We start from the raw sequence: 17,186 nt of genomic DNA, 5'->3' as shown, positions 1-17,186 counted from the left end.
ATGGCTGGTTGTAGGGCGGCATGGCCTAATGAGGGGGACCTACCCTCGTCTCACCCATGCTGGACCAGTCTGCTAGAACTCCAGCAGTTCATCCGGGAGCTAGGCATGCGACACAACATCTATAACCCACAGTTAAATGGGCCAAATATGGAAAGAGTTACTCTGGGAATGGGGGACTAGGTTGTGCAAACAGCACCCCTGGCTTACTTTGGCACCCCAATACTATTTTGTCCACCAAGGGGGGTGATTTTGTACAAGAAGTGAAACAGACACGCCAACCTATGGAAAGTAAAGCTACTGAGATAAGCAAACAAAAAAAAGGAATAAAACTAATTTTTAAAAAGGACCACTCCAAAAAAGGGAAAAAAATTTTAACTATGAAACATAAACAAAAAAAATCCAGTGAAAATAACCTGCAAACTATGGAATGATCTGATAAAGGCTGGGGTAGATAAAAATAAAATAGACAGAAAGCCTAACTGCATTCTTTCAAGTTTGTGGCAGCAACTGAAACCTGAGCAACAGTTACAGCCCATAATGACATCTACTGTCTGAACACTGGAATGGACACCATCAACTAAAACAGTCCCTCCAGTGCCCCCAGAGCTGATGCCCTGCTTGGCTGACTTCATGGCTGTCCCACTTGTGGAGTTGCCTCTGGCCCATCCCGAGGATGATCCATGGGGAGGGTCTTTGCGTAGGAGGGTGGCCGAGGGACCTGCTTATAGGGACCCAGTGGGGACCAGAGGCCACATGTAGAACTTGCTATTTACTGGTCCCCAAAGAATGTACAAAGAGTGTTGGCTTTAGTTGATATTTGTGCAGAATGTTTTCTTATTTATGGTAACCTGGAGAGATTTAGGACACCCATAACTGCCATTGATGGCTATAGAGGACAGTCTATCTGAGCGTGGGCTGTGACACTGACTCTTGCAATAGGGCGTTTACCACCACGCCCCTATAAGGTGTATGCTTCCCCTATCCCTGAGTATATCCTAGGAATCGACATTCTAGTTGTCATGCGCCTACAGACCATCATGGGGGAGTTTTACCTCCAAATATGGGTTGTGAAGGCCATTTTGAGGGGGCATGACAGACACCCCCCTGTGTCACTTCCCACTCCCCATAGAATAGTGGCCACCAAACAACACCGTCTTCTGGGTGGCCATAAGAAGATTGGGGAAACCATAGAAGAATGGGCTAAGGTGAACATCATCAAACTGGCCCACAGTCCCTACAACTCACCTGTGTGGCCCATCTGAAAGCAGGATGGAACTTGGCACATGGCTGTAGATTATAGAGAATTAAATAAGAGGTCTGGGACCTCCCTTTGCAGCCGTGCCTAACATAGCTAGCCTCCTAGACCAGCTCAGCCATGAGCTGGGCACATACCATTATGTATTAGATTTAGCTAATGCCTTGTTCTCTATCGATATTGACCCTGAAAGCCAGGACCAGTTTGCCTTCACCTGGGAAGGCTGCCGGTGGACATTTACTGTTCTGCCTCAAGGTTACCTGCACAGCCCTACTGTTTGCCACAGCCTTGTGGCTGAAGACTTAGCTGCATGGACTGCACCATCCTCTGTGAAATTGTACCATTACATTGATGATATCACACTGACCTCTGATCCTCTTACAGAGTTAGAGCATGCCACACCTCAGCTGTTGGCTCACCTCCAAGGTCAAGGATGGGCAGTCAATTCCAACCAAATCCAGGGACCTGGATTGTCTGTCAAATTCTTGGGTGTGGTTTGGTCGGGTCAGAAAAAGGTGATGCCTGTTGCCATGATAGATAAATTCAGGCTCTCCCCATCCCACAGAAGCTGAAGCAATTACAAGAATTTTTAGGGTTATTGGGGTACTGGTGGGTTTTCATACCACATTTAGCTCAGCTAGTGTGCCCTATTTATCCCCTCACCCACAAAGGAGCCACCTGGGATTGGGGAGAAAAGCATGACCAGGCCTTTAAGGCTGCTAAACAAGCGGTGAAGACTGTACAAGCACAAGAGGTCATAGAACAATCTCAGCCATGTGATTTACACGTCCACGTCACCCCTGAAGGCTATGCCTGAAGTCTCTGGCAATGGCAAGGGCACACCAAGGTGCCAATTGGCTTCTGGTCCCAGTTCTGGAAGAGGTGGAAGGCTCGATACAGCCCAATAGAACAACAAGTGAATACTCTTTACCAGGCTCTCCTCACTACTGAAACCACTACCAGACTGGCTGAGGTTAGAGTACATACTACCTATCCCATCACTGGGCAGGTACAGGACATTGTAAACTGACTGAAGAGCTCAGTAGCACAGGCAGCCACTCTGAGTGGACTGCATATCTCCAACAGAAAAACAAACTAGCCACGAGCCCTCTGAGCCAAAACTTGCAGCAGCTCCTGGGCCCAGTTTCTTACCAAGATGTGGGCACGGAAGTCCCTGCTCCTCTTCCCATGACTGGGCCTACTATTAAAAAGGAACGAGCCCCTGTGCCTGAGGACACCTGGTACACCGATGGCTCCTGTCGGGGCCAGCCACCCACCTGGAGGGCGGTGACCTTACCAACCCAGCATGGACAGCATATAGAGGGAAGATGGCTCAGTACAAAGTAGCCAATGGGCTGAGTTAAAAACTATCTGAATAGTCATAACCCAAAAACCTGGGCCAGCGACCATCTGCACAAACAGCTGGGCAGTTACAGAGGACTGACCCTGTGGCCGCCCCATTGACAGTGAAATAATTGGCAAGTGGCTCGAAAACCCCTGTGGGGGGCAAAAATTATTTTAAAAATTTGTGAACATAGTCTAAAAAAATAATAACTCTTTACCATGTCAATGGACACCAACCTCTCTGCAGCCCGGGCAGTGCCAAAGCCATTGACTTAGCACACATCCACTGGTTGGAAGAAGCTCCAACAGAAGACATGGCTGAGGGGCTCCACCAAAATATGCACCATGTGGGACAGAAGACTTCATAAAAAGTAGTGAAAGCTTGGGGCCCACCTCTCCATTACTCTAACATAGTCATGGCCTGCCAGCAATGCACCTTCTCTGCAGAGAAGCACCCTCACTGACTGCCCCAAAATACAGGTGGCCTGCAATGGGGAGGACACCCTGCTGACCCACTGGCAGATTGACTACACTGGCTCCCTACCACTATCTGGAAGCTCACACTATGACTTGACATGCATGGGCACGACTACTGGCTTGCTGCAAGCATACCCATGCCAGCAGGTCACACAATGAACCACCATCCAAGGCCTAAAGCAGCTCTGTGCTGTCTATGGGAGCCCAGATGTCATCAAAAGTGACCAAGACACTCATTTCAGGGGACATCAAGTACAAGAATGGGCAGACACCCTCAATATAGTTTGGAAATTCCATCTACCATACAACCCCACTGGAGCCAGCCTCACTGAAAGATACAATGGCCTCTTGAAAGGTGCCCTAAAGACTGAGTCTAGTTCATTCCAGGGGTGGATGACCTGCCTGTCTGCCTGCCTATGAACTTTGAATGAATGGCCTAGGGTAGGACAAGCATCTCCCGCCTACCTCCTCACTAAACCTTGGGCAGCACCTATCCACCTACAGTTAAGTACACAGGAGCCTCTTCTTTGCCCTGGGCTGGGACAACAAAATAACATGATCTTAGCAGCGCCCCAAGACATACCCCCAGGGAAATGCACCCTTACCTGGTCCTGGTAGGTGCAGGTAGAGTGCCACTTTTGGTCTTTGGTGGCTCCTTGTGGGGAAGGACTTGTCATGGGGTTGCAGCTGGCACCCATGATAATGGCCTCTTGGCCCCTTACCCTTGTTTGTTACAACCCACAGCAAACCTCAGTTCCAAAGGGAACTTATATAACCTCTGGTTTGGCAGGTACACACACCTCCCTTGGCCCTTTGAGCGCAGGAGGCCCTTAACCTAGGGCCAGATAGGGCATGGTACCAACAGCCAGGGCATCATCCGCTGGTCAGTGTAACCATGTTAACCAAAGACCAGACTGTGGCATGCGTATTGCCAGACTGCCAAGATCTCCCTTTATTAGTTCCTGTTAAATATCTCTCTTATCACCCTCAGACTGTGCTCTGGAAACTCCTTTCTACGGTGGGCCGGTGTGCTAGCAGCCATCAGCAACTGTTCTGATTGTTGGGTCTGCACTGAATTTCCCACTGCTGCCTTCGCCAGTCTACCATGATGGATCTACCCTGTGACCCAAACACTCTGGGGCTGGCTGCAAGGCTGGAAAGCTCCTGACCCCCTCTTCAAGAAGATGCATGAAAAGGTGTTTTCCCTCATGAGAGAAGAGGCCAACTGCGTCAAGCCATGGCTTTCGTATGCAGTTTGGGACGGTGTGGGCTGGCTGTCAGCATTATAGGTAGAGGTGCAACAACCTATGCCCATATGTATTGAACATAGGAATGTTACTGTAAATGACACTGTTCAGCTCATGGGGTGGGTGCTGGCAGCCCTATGCAAGAAGATAATGGTAATGACTGCTACAGACCACTGGAGATGGTCTTCTAGGGAGACACAGGCCCGGCCCGGCTCATGGGGAGCCCTGTGGGCCCATGGCCAATATGGTTGGCCTTACCTCCCATTTAATTGGACTGAGCATTGCACTTGGGGAGAACCATATATCCTAGGTTGAGTGTTAAATACTCTTCCAAGTGTCCCTTGAAATTGTGACTCATTTCAGGCTTGCTATCGAATCACTGTTATCGAGTAAGTGCTCTGACTGGTGGCTTTACCCCCTAGCCATTTTTGTGCCCCCCCCACAAGTACTATTCTAACCCATGAAGCTGTTAAAGCCCTAGCAAATCACACTGCAATAGCTCTTAACCACACCAGACATGCTATAGCTCTGGTTTCTGATGAGGTAACTCAAATGAGGAAAGTTGTGCTGCAGAACAGAATGGCATTAGGCTTACTCAGTGCTGCCCATGGAGGGCATCTGTGCCACTCTGCACATCGAGTGTTGCACATATGTCCTTGATAATTCTCACATGCATCCCAAGCCTTAACTGCCCTAAAAGCTGAAATTAATCATATTATCCTCCCTAGCCATTGACCCCTTTATAACTTGGTGGAATTCTCTAGGTTCTTGGTTGCATTCCCTTCTCCTAAGTCTCCTTGGGTTTTCTCTTGCATTGTTGATTTTGGGGTGTAGCCTTTACTGTATTTGTGGCATACAGATGCAATGTGCCAACACGCTTACCACACAGGTCCCCTGTCGGAGGAATGTAACGTGAAGGATGTGAGGTAGGAGAGCAATGTTGGGGTGGAGTGTGGGGTTGTGCTGGACATGGCTCTTCCAAACCCCATAATGAAAGGCTGGCCAGAGGTCCCCTGGCCAGCAGGAATGTGTATTGTTTTGGAAATGGATTGTAATTCTCTTTTTATTTCCTTCCGGGAGTGGCTTCTTGTCCTGTGTGACTGCTTCTTGACCTTTTCTCTTTGCATGTGCACACTGAGGTCATGTAGTTTAGAGTCAAGAGTGAGACACATGCCCCCTTTTTCTGGGACCTCTTAAAACAAGTCTCGGACTCACGGAGGTGCAGTCCCACTTTGTCAATCTGCTGCCATCGGTTCTCCCTGTAATGTAATAAAGGCTGTGTCTGCTTCATCCAGTCCTCCTTGTGGTTTTTTTCGGCTTATCCAGACAAGCAGTTGAAATCCCTGGGCTCGACCTCCTGCGATACAGATGTATGCAAGGGAATGACTATAATGATGGACCATGGAATCTGAGCTGATTAAAGGGAGGACACAGGAAAGTGAAGGAAGTAAAGGGTAGTGAAAACGTTCCATCCCAGTGGTGTTGAAGGATTATTGGAGTTGGGGTGCTAGAGGGAATGAACTAGAGGGATAATAGGTACTGGATGGATAGCAGGATGCCTGAAACAGATGATGGAGGTGATGCCACCACAGGTACTGGTAAGAAGGGTATGGCTATTGGAGTGCATGGCTGAGGTGAGGTTGAATGGCAAGGGCATTGTAGGAGTGTGGATCATGGAAATAAGAGACAAAAACACTGGAAGGGTTACCTATGAGGATATTAAAACCACCAAGAAGTAGGATGGGGGCAGTGTTACAAAGAGTGACAGGAAGCTAGTAGCTAAATTCTTCCAGGAATAAAGCATGACAGGGGCAGGTATGTGTTTGTCTGTGCCCGACTATAACACAGATGGGTGGGAGATGGTATAGTTTGATGATCTGAGATTTTTTTAAAAAGGTAGTTGATATTTATATAATCTTAATCGATCCAAAAATTATTTATTAATCATAAAGGAAAAGAGTAGCTATAGTGGAGAAACCTGGCAGTCACCACCTTAAACAAAGAGCCAAAGTGAACAAAACCAGTATTGGCGCAGACTGGTATCATGTGCCTCCTGATACAAAGCACTGCTGACACATCTCTTCTGTGGCATTCTTGCCCAAACCCCACAGCTTTACTACAATCACAAGGAAACATCAGACAAACCAAAATTCTATAAAATAACTGGCCAGGACTCTTCAAACATATCAGTCATAAAGACAAAAAAAGACTAAAGGACTGTCCCAGATTGGAATAGCCTAAATGACAACTAAATGCAATGTGGGATCCTGAATTCGATCCTAGAAGAGAAATAAGATATTAGTGGAAAAAAACTGATGAAATCTGAATAAATTCTGTACTTTCATTAATAATATTGTACCAATGTTAATTTCTTAATTTTGATCATTGAATTGCTTAATATTTGGGAAATCTGAGCAAAGGATATATAAGAATTCTTTGTATTATTTTTACAACTTTTTAAAAGTCTAAAATTATTTTTAAATGAAACTTTTAATTCTAAAAAGCAGGTTGTTTAAGAAAGAGGAAAAGAAAATATCTGGGAAGGGCAATTAGAGTGAAGACAACTACCTCCATCTCCTGGCCTCCTGGTAAGAGGTATATAAGGGGGCCAATGGGAGAGCAAAGTGCTCAGGGGAAAGGCAGGTTTCTATTCAAGCAGTAGTTTTCAGTATGGAGGTAGGCAATCGTGGGGTATATGGGGGCACTTTTGATTGTCACAATAATTGGAGATCACTGGTGACATTTAGTGGTCATGGACCATGGATGCTTTGCTGCACAAGACAGGTCCACACAGCAAAGAGTTGTACCACATTCCATACAACTTTAGAATGCCACACCAGACAATCATGTAGGTAAAAAAAAAAGTTCATTATTCGTTCATTCAACATTTACTAAAATAGCCTACTATATACCAGGCACTGTTTTAGGTAGGGATGCATCAGGGTGTACACACACACACACACACAAATAAATGTCTGCCCTTCTAGAGCTTACAATTGAATGGGAAATCAGATAATAAGTAACAAACATAATAAAAATATGAATTTTATATTCTGTAAGAGGGTGAGGAGCACTATGAGAAAAATAGATAAGGGCATTGCTAGCAGAGAACTGCAATTTTAAAAAGAATGGTTAGGGTAAGCCTTATTGAGAAAGTGACATCTGAGAAGGAAGGAAGGAAGGAAGGAAGGAAGGAAGGAAGGAAGGAAGGAAGGGAGGGAGGGAGGGAGGGAGGGAGGGAGGGAGGGAGGAAGGAAGGAAGGAAGGAAGGAAGGAAGGAAGGAAGGAAGGAAGGAAGGAAGGAAGGAAGGGTATGAACCTTGTGCCAGAGAAGCATTCTAGGTACAGGGCTCATTACAAAGCCCTGAAGTGGAAGTGTGCCTAATACATTCAAGTAGTGCAAACGAGGCTAGGACGGGTGACACACAGAGAGCAATTGGGGAGAATGGTAGGAGATAAGGTCAGAGAGGTTATGAAGGCCAGATCATAGATTTTAATATATACTGACTTTTCCAGAAATTCAACAACTACACAAGTTCAGGGGAGATTGCACTTTATGTTTATGCACTTTATGTTTAGAGCTTTATGAAGAATTGTTCATCATCTAGGAAAACTGTATCACCCTACCTATGGTTTCTGAGTCACCAATCAACACAAATGTGTCTGTCAACATTCCCAGGTTCAAGTATCATGATATGCAAGGTCATTTCATTATGTCTTCTAGTGGAATTATATCTGAGCCTTTACATATCAAAATACATATTGTTTTATTATAAATTATCCTTCCTTTACTTCTCTTTTATATTACAATTAGGACATTATATTGGTTTGGGGGAATTACATGTGTAGACAGATTCTATTAGCTATGCACTTCATTTCAGAAATGAAGAGGGCATTTCAAAATCTGCATTGTAAAAGTGGAGTGTTGTATCCAATAGGAATGAGAACCACTAAGGAATGGTAGGAAAATTAAGAGACTGTTCAGAAGCCAGGGAGAGAAAGGAGGGGATTTTACTGATGATTGTAGGTGAGTTCCAGAAGGCCTGGTCAAAGGATTTCAAGATGGAGACAGAGGGCTGTGTGGGGATGTAACTAGAAGGCGCCTGGGCTACTTGTGGTGACTAACGTGACACAGGATAAAGGGCCTGATCCACTTTTTCATCTAAGTTGCTCCTCCCCCTGGGGGTCTCTCTACCTGTTTAACACAGTAGACTGGGGAACAAAGAGGGTCTCTCCTCAATGAGGCCAGAAGCAGCCCAAGTCCAGGCTCCATTTTTTACCCAAAAGAACAGTCCAGAGCCCTGGGCTAAGTTCATAGGTGCTCTCAGGCCAAGTTCATTGCTATAAACAATGCACCTTCCACCTATTTAGGAAAGGAAAAGAGACAGGTAGAAAGAGAAAAAACACTAACAGAGAAAGGCAGAAGGATTGAAAAAGAAGAACCAATGGAGGTTGATTCAGAGACAGACAGGGAGAAAACAAAGCCAAACGTCGAGATAATATTCTTTTCAATCACGACTCTGGTTATTTATTGAATATTTTCTAGGGGCCAAGCACTGGGCAAAATGATGCACATGTATTGTCTCAGGTCGGGGTTATTAGACTTCTATTTGACAGATGAAGAAACTGAGGCCCACATGGATGAAGGAGATGGCTCAAGGTCTCATGGCTAGTTTTATCAGGATCCAGCCTTCTAGGTCTGGGTTGTCTAGTATGTCTCAGAGAGGGAGAGAAACAGAAAGGTACAGGCAGAAAGATGGAGATAGAGACAGACTGCAAGAGGGAAAGGCGGGGCGGAGGATTGGGGGGAGACTTACAGACACGCATGCTGCTAATCGCGTGAACTGAAGAACCGTTTTCCAAGAGATTGGGGGCAGAGGGCGTGGGCGGTGGGCTCCTCAGGGTACTCACCTGGTCGCAGTATGGGGCCGCAGGGGCGCTTGCCCTCCCTTTGCTACTCGCACGATCCTCCGCAACCTGCAGACCTAGGGTTGAGAGGCCACCCAAGTAAAAGCTCGCCAAGTCCCCACACCTCACACACTCCCGTCCGACCTCTTTCCCAGCGCCTCCGACCTCGGTCTTTACAGCCTCTCACCGGACACCTCCAGCAGTTCACGCCACAAACGAGCAGATTCCAGGAACCGTGAGCTGGATCTCGAGAATACCCAGGAGGTCCCTTCCGCGGGCTGGAGTGTATGCTGGGTTGCTAGCTCCACTGCTACCTACAGCCCCGGGGACTCCCATTGGAGGAGTGCCCTCCTGTATTCCCTGGGATTGGCTGAAGACGGAAACACTATTTTTACTTACCCCGGCCCCTCACTTGCAGGACAGGACCCAGGCGGGAGAAAACTCCTCCTCTTCGTGGGTCTTCGATTGGCTGACGAGCCAAGCCCACCCTTTAATGGGATTTGCCAGGGAAAGACACTTCATCATTCCCGTTGCCAGGTCTGTTCGACTAGGCTACAGGAGGTTAGCTGGGAACACTCAGGCACTAAGCCCAAAGTGGGGCCTGGTGCAAGTCACTGAGCGATCAGAGATCCTGGCTTTCTGATGTCTTAACTCTGTAAGCCCCTTTGCATAAGTCACTGACCTGCTAAGAGACACGACTGCCCCCAATATTCTTTTTTTTTTTCTCTTTTAAAATTATATTTTATTGATTATTCTACTACAGTTTTCCCAATTTTTCCCACTTTCCCCCCCCATCCAGCACCCCTCACTCTGTCAGGCAACCCTCACACCATTAATCATTTCCATAGGTCATGTGTGTAAGTTCTTTGGTTACTCCATTTGCTATACTGTGCTTTACATCCTCATGGCTATTCCGTAGCTACCTATTTGCACTTTTTTTTAAATTAATTTATTTACTTTTTAAATACATTTGTCTCTGCCTTCCCCCCACCTCTTTCCCTTGCCCCCTCCCACCTTCCCTCCCTCAGCTCTTCCCCTTTGGTTTTGTCCATGAGTCCTTGCTATATGTTCCTTGACTTTCCCCTTCCCTTCCCTTTCCCTGCCCCCCCTTCCCTCTTGTCTCTGTTGATTTCTTTTCCTTTCAGTGTTGCTGGTCATATTTTCCTTGCTTCTTTGCATTGTTGGTTAGGTTCCGCTTATAGGTGAGATCATATGGTATTTGTCTTTCGCCCCCTGGCTTATTTCGCTTAGCATGATGCTCTCCAGTTCCATCCATGCTGTCGCAAAGTTTAGTACTTCTTTTTTTCTTTCTGCTGCGTAGTATTCCATTGTGTATATGTACCATAATTTTTTGATCCAGTCATCTACTGATGGGCATTTAGGTTGCTTCCAAGACTTGGCTATTGTAAATTGTGCTGCTATGAACATTGGGGTGCATAGGTTCTTTTGTATTGGCGTTTTGGTGTTCTCAGGGTATAGTCCCAGCAGGGGAATCACTGGATCAAAAGGCAGTTCCATTTTCAGCTTTCTGAGGAAATTCCACACTGCTTTCCATAGTGGCTGCACCAGTCTGCATTCCCACCAACAGTGGACTAGAGTTCCCTTTTCTCCACAGCCTCGCCAGCACCTGTTGTTTGTGGATCTGTTTATGATGGCCATTCTGACCGGTGTGAGGTGGTACCTCATGGTGGTTTTGATCTGCATTTCTCTGATGCGACTGCCCCCAATATTCTATCGCTCTATCCTCCCTGCAAAGACTTCTGAGCTAGGTTTCTTGAGCTCAAAATGAGTGTAGTTCCTAATTTTATCCATGGAGGATGAGGAGTTTATATAGGGGTGTGGCCAGTCACCCACCAGCCCCTACTACTTACAAAGACGTTAGTCAAGTGACAACCTCACTAAGAGCCTAAGTTTAACTATCTGTGAAATGGGAAGACAATTTAAAAAAAAAAACTTGCCAGACACTATCGTTTTGAGGATTAACTGAGAGAACATAAATTAATTGCCCAGAATATTAATAATTAAGGCCTCCTGGCCCAATGCTTGCATTTCTCATTGTTTCAGACTGAGGGAACTATGGCCCAGAGAGGCAAAATGATTGGCTTGAGGTTACACAGCAGTAAGACCCAGAATAAAACCCAGGCCTTCTGTCCTCCAAACGAGGGCTGTTTAAGAAAGGAGAGAAAGGAAGGACTTTCTTATTGCCTGGGATTCTTAATTTGTGTTCACAGACCTCCAACCTAGTCTGAGGACAGGTTTTGGAGGGGTCCATGAATTTGCATAGGAAAAAGAATTACATCTTTATTTTTCACTCTCCTCTAGTTGAAATTTAGCATTTATTCAGTAAAGAATGTAACTAACCACAATAGTAGTACATGTGACTGTCGCTAATAGAAATCAAAGGGATATTTCGTATGACATTATAGATATTGCAGATCCTTTGAAATATCATGTAATCTCATCTCTATTTTAAAATCATGATAGTCATTAGACTCTGCATTGGATCTTACGATTTAATGAATTAACAAGGAACACATATACTGCTATAACATGTACTTTTTCCATATTTTAATAAAAATATTTCAATATAATCACTTCCTTTTGTAACCAAAGGTATTTTATTTTATGTATTTAAAAGATATTGTTTCCTGAGGAGAGGTCTATGGACTTCACGAGATCATCAAACAGGTCTGTAGCATAAAAAGTGTTAAGAATACTTGTCTTACACAGAGAGAGAACTGGTGGTTACCAGAGGGGAGGGGGGTTGGAAGACTGGGTTTTTGAAAGATGGGAGGGGAGCTTGGGGAATGGGTGGAAAAGATGAAGGAACTAAGGAGGACAAATTGCTTGTTACAGAATAGTCACAGGGGTGTAAAGTACAGTGTAGGGAATAGAGTCAATAATATTGTGATAACTATGTATGATGGCAGATGGGTACAAGATTTATCAGGGTGATCACTTAGTTATGTAATATCCAATCACTGGGTTATACACCTGAAACTAATATAATATTGTATGTCAAAGATAATTGAAAAATTTAAAAAAAATATATTTTAAAAAAGAAAGTTAAAAAAGTATAATCAAACTTTAAAAAGTTATTTGTCCTGAAGTCTGGGCCCCAGGAGAGTGAAGACCTGCTCTGTCATGTTTCTTTGTTATATCCTTATCACCCAGTTTAGTATCAAGCTCACAGTAGGTGCTCAATAAATGTTTACTGAATGAATAATAGGATTCCTCGCTAACCACCCTATACACCCCCAACTGAAGGAGCCAGTGCTGGACCTTTTGGTGACCTAAGAAAGAGGGATATTTGTGAATCCAGTTTTGGTTCAATTTTGCCAATCTTTGGTTCACAGAAGTGGGTGGCATTTTAAAGGTCTGGCCCCAGGAGATCCTGGGAACCTCACCCCCAAGAGCAGGGCCCTTTGCTGCAGGCAAATGAGGTGATCTGTGAAAGACACAAAAGCAATTAGCTTCAGCATGGGAACAGGCCCTCGGGTACATTGGGTCTACAACCCTGTCTTCTCCTCCTGGTCTTTCTACTGGTTGCTGTTCAGGGTCCCAGAAAATGGGGCCCATCTCCTCTGGTCTTCAGCAAAGACTATATTTTGGAGTTGGATGTGACCTTAAAGACATTCAAGAACAGTCCATTCCTTTTGGAGGCCCAGACTGGGCAGAACCTTAAGCCACACCATACTCTGAGGAATGAGGGTACAGGGAACAAGATGTCACTCTAGGCAAAGAACATCCTCTTCTCCCATGCCTCAGGCAGGACATGAGCGCCCTAACTAACTATTATATATTAGAATCCCATATTTAGCTCCTAACAGTGCCCCTGAAGCCAGAGGCCCTCTCTGACAGGGTAGGTGAAAGGGAGCCTCAAATGCCAGGATGAGGGGCTGGGGATTTGAATAGGAAAACAGACAGGAATCAGGGAAGAGCATGATGACGGCCAGGCCTCAGAGGTCTACTTTAAGGCTGGATTCCATCTTGGGAATATAGGCAGGTTGCTTCTCCTGGACTGATTCCTAAGCATGATTAGCCTAAGTTTGCAGATGGGAAAATTGAGGCCCTCTAGAAAGGGCCAGGGAGTCATGTTGTGAGGCAGAGCAGACCAAGGCAAGGGTACCGAAGCCATCTGTCTCTCACACTGGCTGGTATCCTCTTGCCAGGATGACCTCTCCCTGGCCCACTCCAGACCTTTGCCCCTGCTTTCTCCTCCCTTTCACTTCACCACCTGCTCATTGGGACCGGCTCCAGAGATTGCACATAGTTGTCTCTTCCCTATGCACAGGATGCCTTGACTCAGGATCTTGTACTCTCAGCTCTGGCTCTGAGGCAAGATGTTCCCCTTTCTGGGCCAGGGTCTCCTCCACTCACTTCTGACAGTGCAGTCCCAGGTGAGAACAAGAAGCATCCAAACCCCCATGCTCTTCCCAAAACATTCATCAGAATCGTGGTGTATGTCTAAGATCTGGATTCCAATATTTTCACAGAGGAGGTCCAGAAAGGAAGGAGCTTTGACAAAGGTTCCACAGCAACCTGAGTAGTCATCCCTGACTTCTCTCAATCTTTCCTTTCCCATATTTAAAACCTGTTGGCCTCTGCCACTCCTGTTCCTGCTTGTGTGCTCATTTGGTGGCAGCTGAGGAGACTCTGGCACTTGCCAAAGCTGACAAAAAACCCAAGGGAGTCGAGACTTGGACTATCATATTAATTTGAAGATGGTGGGACAGGATGGTTCTGTGGTGCAGTTTAAGATTGAGGCAGACACCACATAGTAAATAAATGAAAGGCCATTGCGAACTACAGGATTTGTTAATGAGGCAGATCAGATTCCAATTTGACGGGCAGCCAATCAATGAAACAGACATACCTGCACAGTTGGACATGGAGGATGAAAATACAATTGATGTGTTCCAGCAGCAACAGACAGGAGGTAGCTACTAAAAAGAGAACCTGCTACTTCACTCCAGAGCTCTGTTCCTCCAGACCAAGAAGACATTCTCAATTAGAAAACCACAGTTTTGTTCCACCACATCCTGACTACTACAGTATACTTTTCTCTATTCTTTCATTTTCCCCTTCCCCATTCCTTTATTGTACATAAAGTAACTGATGTATACGCGCAAGTATTTGCGTTTTTAAATATAATAAAGGGCCAACGGTATGTTTTTTGTTTATTTCTCACATTTTTAATCAGTTTATTTATTCACACAAAAGTTTGATTTCCTTTGAAAGCTAGAAAATAACCAATCATATGTTTTGATTGACATCAAATGAAGATGGGACAGGGAAAATATTAGTTCTGTGAAAATACCCCCGTTCTCCATTAATGGCATACTCATTCAGCTCTTATCTTTATATTCCAGTAAGTTATTTTCTTCTCACTGTCTAACCAAAAAAGAACAGCATAAAATTCTTGCATATTTTGTTCAATTGGAGAGTTTTAATGTTTTTTATTTATCATTGTAAAACCAAGGACAATTTTATAAAATTTTCGTACATAGCTGTTACATGTAGGGCAATCTGACTTCAAATAGGGATAAATTACTCTAAAAGAAATGAATCCTAGACAGTTTTCTCTTTATGTCCAGCATCTTGTTGTTTAAATAAACTTTTTGGTTAAAATGGAAAAAAAATAAAGCCTGTCAATTTCAGGATCTTGAAAGTTCTCATACAACAGACACATTTCTAGTGTGGAACAATTCTAATTCATTTATGTAAATACTTTGCCCTTGAGGAGATGGAGAGCATAACTCTCAACTCCCTAAGAACGAGCTACATTTAATGTTTTCCTTCCAAAGTATGAAAGGAGACTTCCAGCCAAGATGAGAGTGTAGGTAGGTACACTTTGCCTCCTCGCACAACCAAAAGAAGGACAACAACAAATTTGAAAACAAAAAATAATAAGGACTGCCAGAAAATTGAACTGTATGGAAGTCCGACAACCAAGGAGCTAAACAAGAAACATTCATCCAGACCAGTAGGAGGGGCAGCGACGGGCAGCCGGGGCAGAGAGGATGCGCAGCAAGGCAGCGACTGGAGGACCAGGCAGTCTTACATTTGTGTTCAGATAAACCGGGAGGAACAGCAGGGGAACAAGACAGACTGCACAATCCAGGGTTTCAGTGTGAGAAAAGAAAGACTCAAAACCTCTGGAGGTAAAAACCTGTGGGGGATGCTGTGGCAGGAGAAACTCCCAGCCTCACTGGAGAGTCTGTTGGAGAGATCCACAGGGTTCCAGAATGTATACAAACCCACCCACCCAGGAATCAGCACCAGTAGGGCCCAATTTGCTTGTGGGTAGTGGAGGAAGTGACTGAAAGCTGGCGGAGAGCCAGTCAAGCAGTATTGTTCCCTCTTGGACCCCTCCCCCACATACAGGGTCACAACACAGCAACCTGGGTTGCCCCGCCCTCACAAATACCTAAGGCTCTGCCCCTTCCAACATAACAGGAGTGACGAGACAAAGAAATATGGCCCAAATGAAAGACCAGATCAAAGCTCCAAAAATAGAACTAAGCAATGAAGAGACAGCCAACCTGTCAGATGCACAGTTCAAAACACTGGTAATCAGGATGCTCACCCAAATGGTTGAGTATGGGTGCAAAATGGAAGAAAAAGTGAAGGCTACACAAAGCAAAATAAAGAAAAATATACAGGGAACCAACAGTAAAGGGAAGGAAATTGGGACTCATATCAACAGTTTGGAGCAGAAGGAAGAAATAAACAGTCAACCAGAACAGAATGAAGAAATGAGAATTCAAAAAAAGATGAGGAGAGGCTTAGGAACCTCTGGGACAACTTGAAATGTTCCAATATCCAAATCATAGGGGTGCCAGAAGGAGAAGAGGAAGAACAAGAAATCGAAAACTTCTTTGAACAAATAATGAAGGAAAACTTCCCCAATCTGGCCAAGGAAATAGACTTCCATGAGATCCAGGAAGCCCAGAGAGTCCCAAACAACTTGGACCCAAGGAAGCACACACCAAGGCATATCATAATTACATTACCCAAGATGAAAGAATCTTAAAAGCAGCGAGGGAAAAGGAGACAGTTACTTACAACGGAGTTCCCATAAGACTATCAGCTGATTTCTCAAAAGAAACCCTGCAGGCAAGAAGGGGCTGACAAGAAGTATTCACAGTCATGAAAGACAAGGACCTACATCCAAGATTACTCTATCCAGCAAAGCTATCATTTAGACTGGAAGGGTAGATGAAGTGCTTCCCAGATAAGGTCAAGCTAAAGGAGTTCATCATCACCGAGTCCTTATTATATGAAATGTTAAAGGGACTTATCTAAGAAAAAGAAGATCGAAAACTATGAAGAGTAAAATGACAACAAACACAACTATAAACAACTAACTTAAAACAAAAACAAAAACATACTAAGCAAACAACTTGAACAGGAATAGAATCACAGAAATGGAGATCAGAGAGGAGGGGAAGTGGGGAGAATGGGGCAAAAGGTACAGGGAATAAGCAGCATAAATAGTAGGTACAAAACAGACAGGGGGAGGTTAAGAATAATATAGGAAATGGAGAAGCCAAAGAACTTACATGTACAACCCATGGACATGAACTAAATGAGGGGGGATGCTGGTGGGAGGGGGGTGCAGGGCAGAGGATAATAAAGGGTAGAAAAAAATGGGACAACTGTAATAGCATAATCAGTAAAATATGTGTTTATATATTTAAAAAAAAGAAAGGAGAAGGAGGAGTGATTTTACAGTGGAGAAACCTGACATACACTACCTCAGCCAGGAAAGCAAGGTTAACATTAACAGCAATAAGGTATATTGATAGCACGTACCCTTGATATGATGCAGTGGGAATAGCACTTTATTTCTGTGGTCTTCCTTCCTCAATACATAACCCCACTCTAATCAGGAGAAAAACATCAGACAAATCCCAATTGAGGAAATTCTACAAAATACCTGACCAGTACTC

The 17,186-nt window shown here is 44.7% G+C and overlaps 1 pseudogene; it reads left to right on the top strand.

The window, feature by feature from the left end:
- Window positions 1-5,878: 5,878 nt before the first annotated feature.
- LOC129064571 (small ubiquitin-related modifier 2-A-like) lies at window positions 5,879-14,181 on the top strand (annotated as a pseudogene).
- The last annotated feature ends 3,005 nt before the right edge of the window (window positions 14,182-17,186 follow it).

Source organism: Pteronotus mesoamericanus, unplaced genomic scaffold (genome assembly GCF_021234165.1).
Source record: "Pteronotus mesoamericanus isolate MK-2021 breed Mesoamerican mustached bat unplaced genomic scaffold, CSHL_Meso_final contig_166, whole genome shotgun sequence".
In the NCBI taxonomy this organism is placed as follows: Eukaryota; Metazoa; Chordata; class Mammalia; order Chiroptera; family Mormoopidae; genus Pteronotus; species Pteronotus mesoamericanus.
Note: the sequence above shows the minus strand (reverse complement) of the source record. Positions and strands in the feature narration are given on the sequence as shown.